The sequence below is a fragment of the Salvelinus sp. IW2-2015 genome, linkage group LG32 (assembly GCF_002910315.2).
Source record: "Salvelinus sp. IW2-2015 linkage group LG32, ASM291031v2, whole genome shotgun sequence".
Classification (NCBI taxonomy): Eukaryota; Metazoa; Chordata; class Actinopteri; order Salmoniformes; family Salmonidae; genus Salvelinus; species Salvelinus sp. IW2-2015.
Genome location: NC_036871.1, coordinates 15,608,935 through 15,613,842, shown reverse-complemented (window position 1 = coordinate 15,613,842; position 4,908 = coordinate 15,608,935). Strand labels below are relative to the sequence as shown.

Sequence of the window (4,908 nt, the reverse complement as noted above, 5' to 3'; positions counted from 1 at the left end):
TCAACACTGCACTAATGGCGGGGACAAAGATTGTACTTTTTGGAGAAATGTCCTCTGGTCTTATGAAACAAAAACTAGAACTGTTTGGCCATAATGACCATCGTTATGTTGGAGGAAAAAGGGGGAGGCTTACAAGCCGAAGAACAATCAATCAATCAATCAATTTTATTTATATATAGCCCTTCGTACATCAGCTAATATCTCGAAGTGCTGTACAGACACCCAGCCTAAAACCCCAAACAGCTAGTAATGCAGGTGTAGAAGCACGGTGGCTAGGAAAAAACTCCTAGAAAGGCCAAAACCTAGGAAGAAACCTAGAGAGGAACCAGGCTATGAGGGGTGGCCAGTCCTCTTCTGGCTGTGCCGGGTGGAGATTATAACAGAACTATGCCAAGATGTTCAAAAATGTTCATAAGTGACAAGCATGGTCAAATAATAATCATGAATAATTTTCAGTTGGCTTTTCATAGCCGATCATCAAGAGTTGAAAAACAACAGGTCTGGGACAGGTGGCGGTTCCATAACCGCAGGCAGAACAGCTGAAACTGGAATAGCAGCAAGGCCAGGGGGACTGGGGACAGCAAGGAGTCACCACGGCGGCAGTCCCGACGCATGGTCCTAGGGCCCAGGTCCTCCGAGAGAAAGAGAAAATTAGAGAGAGCCAAGATTTTCTAAATTTCCATAAATGACAAGCATGGTCAAATAATAATCAGGAATAATGTCAGTTGGCTTTTCATAGCCGATCATTAAGAGTTGAAAACAGCAGGTCTGGGACAGGTAGGGGTTCCATAACCGCAGGCAGAACAGTTGAAACTGGAATAGCAGCAAGGCCAGGCGGACTGGGGACAGCAAGGAGTCACCACGGCCGGTAGTCCCGACGTATGGTCCTAGGGCTCAGGTCCTCCGAGAGAAAGAAAGAGAAAGGAGAAAATTAGAGAGAGCCAAGATTTTCAAAATGTTCATAAATGACAAGCATGGTCAAATAATAATCAGGAAAAATCTCAGTTGGCTTTTCATAGCCGATCATTAAGAGTTGAAAACAGCAGGTCTGGGACAGGTAGGGGTTCCGTAACCGCAGGCAGAACAGTTGAAACTGGAATAGCAGCAAGGCCAGGCGGAACGGGGACAGCAAGGTGTCATCATGCCGGTAGTCCTGACGTATGGTCCTAGGCTCAGGTTCTCAGAGAGAAAGAGAGAACGAGAGAATTAGAGAGAGCATACTTAAATTCACACAGGACACTGGATAAGACAGGAGAAGTACTCCAGGTAACCAACTGACCCTAGCCCCCCGACACAAACTACTGCAGCATAAATACTGGAGGCTGAGACAGGAGCGGTCAGGAGACACTGTGGCCCCATCCGAAGAAACCCCGGACAGGGCCAAATAGGAAGGATATAACCCCACCACTTTGCCAAGCACAACGCCCCGCACCACTAGAGGGAAATCCTCACCACCAACTTACACAATCCTGAGACAAGGCCGAGATATAGCCACAAAGTCAGCTCCACCACAGCACAAACCAAGGGGGGGCGCCAACCCAGACAGAGAAGATCACGTCAGTAACTCAACCCACTCAAGTGACGCACCCCTCTAGGGACGGCATGAAAGAGCACCAGCAAGCCAGTGACTCAGCCCCTGTAACAGGTTAGAGGCAGAGAATCCCAGTGGAGAGAGGGGAACCGGCTGGCAGAGACAGCAGGGCGGTTCGTTGTCCAGAGCCTTTCCGTTCTCTCACCTTACACCTCCTGGGCCAGACTACACTCAATCATATGACCTACTGAAGAGATAAGTCTTCAGTAAAGACTTAAAGGTTGAGACCGAGTCTGCGTCTCTCACATGGGTAGGCAGACTGTTCCATAAAAATGGAGATCTATAGGAGAAAGCCCTGCCTCCCACTGTTTGCTTAGAAATCTAGGGACAATTAGGAGGCCTGCGTCTTGTGACCGTAGCGTACGTATTGGTATGTACGGCAGGACCAACTCGGAAAGATAGGTAGGAGCAAGCCCATGTAACCATAGGTTAACAGTAAAACCTTAAATCAGCCCTTGCCTTAACAGGAAGCCAGTGTAGGGAAGCTAGCACTGGAGTAATATGATCAAATTTCTTGGTTCTAGTCAGGATTCTAGCAGCCGTATTTAGCACTAACTGAAGTTTATTTAGTGCTTTAAAAGTAGAGCATTGCAGTATGTCTAACCTAAGTAAACAAATGCATGGATTAATTTTTCTGCATCTTTTTTGGACAGAAAATTTCTGATTTGCATGTACGTTAATTTGCTAATGTTAACGTAGATGGAAAGCTGTCCTTGAAACAGTCTTGATATGTTCGTCAAAAGAGAGATCAGGGTCAAGAGTAACGCCGAGGTCCTTCACAGTTTTATTTGAGACGACTTTACAACCATCAAGATGAATTTCAGATTTAAAGAACAGAAGATCTCTTTGTTCTTGGGACCTAGAACAAGCATCTCTGTTGTCCGAGTTTAAAAGTAGAAAGTTTTCAGCCATCCACTTCCTTATGTCTGAAACACAGGCTTCTAGCGAGGGCAATTTTGGGGCTTCACCATGTTTCATTGAAATGTACAGCTGTGTTCATCCGCATAGCAGTGAAAGTTAACATTATGTTTTCGAATAACATCCCCAAGAGGTAAAATATATAGTGAAAACAATAGTGGTCCTAAAACGGAACCTTGAGGAACACCGAAATGTCAGTTGATTTGTCAGAGGACAGACCATTCACAGAGACAAACTGATATCTTTCCGACAGGTAAGATCAAACCAGGCCAGAACTTGTCCGGTAGACCAATTTGGGTTTCCAGTCTCTCCAAAAGAATGTGGTGATCGATGGTGTCAAAGGCAGCACTAAGGTCTAGTAGCACGACAGGACAGATGCAGAGCCTCGGTTGACGCCATTAAAAAAGGGAAAAGAGGAGAGGGTGTCAAACATACCACCTTTCAGCAAGTGCAATCTCCACCACAGTATGTTCTCAAGTGCTATGCACATGAGGGGTCACGCTCGCATTGCCTCTATTGTTGTTTTCCTTACAAATAAAAACTTTGGACGTGTGCGTTTCTATCAAAGTAAGTTCCTTATTTTCTGTAAATCGTGTTGTCAATTCTACTGTAGCATAAAGTATGTATGTATGGAGCATAATGTATTTACAGTTTTATTCACGTTGTCTATTACTGGTGACAAGCAATGCATTCCGATTATTGCATAGATTGTAATGATAAAATACTTTCTGAAGGTTATACTGACTAAAATGAGCTAACGCTAAGCTATTTGCTAACTAGAGTGCCTTGCATAAGTATTCATCCCCCTTGGCATTTTTGCTATTTTTTGCATTACAACCTGTAATTTAAATAGATTTTTATTTGGATTTCATGTAATGGACATACACAAATAGTCCAAATTGGTGAAGTAAAAAAAAAAAAATCACTTGTTTCAAAAAATATAAAATGGAAAAGTGAGGCGTGCATATGCATTCACCCCCTTTGCTATGAAGCCCCTAAATAAGATCTGGTGCAACCAATTACCTTCAGAAGTCACATAATTAGTTAAATAAAGTCAACCTATGTGCAATCTAAGTGTCACATGATCTCAGTATATATAAACCTGTTCTGAAAGGCCCCAGAGTCTGCAACACCACTTAGCAAGGGGCACCACCAAGCAAGCGGCAATATGAAAACCAAGGAGCTCCCAAACAGGTCAGGGACAAAGTTGTAGAGAAGAACAGATCAGGGTTGGGTTATAAAAAAATATCCAAAACTTTGAACATCCCATGGAGCACCATTAAATCCGTTATTAAAAATTGGAAAGAATATGGCACCACAACACACCTGCCAAGAGAGGGCCGCCCACCAAAACTCACAGACCAGGCAAGGAGGGCATTAATCAAAGAGGCAACAAAGAGACCAAAGATAACCCTGAAGGANATTTGTGGGCAGAACTGAAAAAGTGTGTGCGTGCAAGGAGGCCTACAAACCTGACTCAGTTACACCAGGTCTGTCAGGAGGAATGGGCCAAAATTCACCCAACTTATTGTGGAAAGTTTGTGGAAGGCTACCCAAAATGTTTCACCCAGTTAAACAATTTAAAGGCAATGCTACCAAATACAAATTGAGTGTATGTAAACTTCTGACCCACTGGGAATGTGATGAAAGAAATAAAAGCTGAAATAAATAAATCTCTCTTTTATTATGTAATGTCACATTCTTAAAATAAAGTGGGGATCTTAACTGACCTAAGACTAGGATTAAATGTCAGGAATTGTGAAAAACTGAGTTTAAAATCATTTGGCTAAGGTGTATGTAAACTTCTGWCTTCAACTGTATAAAATGACGCAAGAGTCAAGACTTCGTGCTTTTCAGCTAAAAGTCTTGTACAGAATTCTTGCTCCCAACAAAATGTTGTATTTTTGGGGAATGCAATCATCGCAGTTCTGCAGATTTTGTTGTGAGGATACAGAATCAATAGACCATTTGTGGGGGGATCTTGGATGGTTGGTGGACATGGCGGCTGGAAGCCGGTGGCCCAAAGGTCACTGATTTGGGTCCCCTATTTGACTTGGTGGGTGATCTGTTGATGTGCAATTGGGCGGTGCGCTTGACCCTAGTTGCTCCTGTGGGTGTCACGCCCTGACCTTAGAGAGCCTTTTTTATGTCTCTTTTTGGTTTGGTCAGGGTGTGATTTGGGTGGGCATTCTATGTTAGTGTTTCTATGTTTTGGCCGGGTATGGTTCTCAATCAGGGACAGCTGTCTATCGTTGTCTCTGATTGGGAATCATACTTAGGCAGCCTTTTTTCCTTTGGTGTTTGTGGGTAGTTATCTTTGTTAGTGGCACCATAGCCATGTTAAGCTTCACGGTTGTTTCTTTGGCGACATTAAAATAAAAATAAAATGTACGCTCACC

General features: G+C 43.5%; 1 long non-coding RNA gene across 1 annotated transcript; it reads left to right on the top strand.

The window, feature by feature from the left end:
- The first annotated feature begins 726 nt into the window (after positions 1–726).
- Positions 727–1,234, top strand: LOC139023443 (uncharacterized). The gene is made up of 2 exons (XR_011474565.1): positions 727–898; positions 1,177–1,234. It is a non-coding gene; the product is annotated as an uncharacterized lncRNA (long non-coding RNA).
- The last annotated feature ends 3,674 nt before the right edge of the window (positions 1,235–4,908 follow it).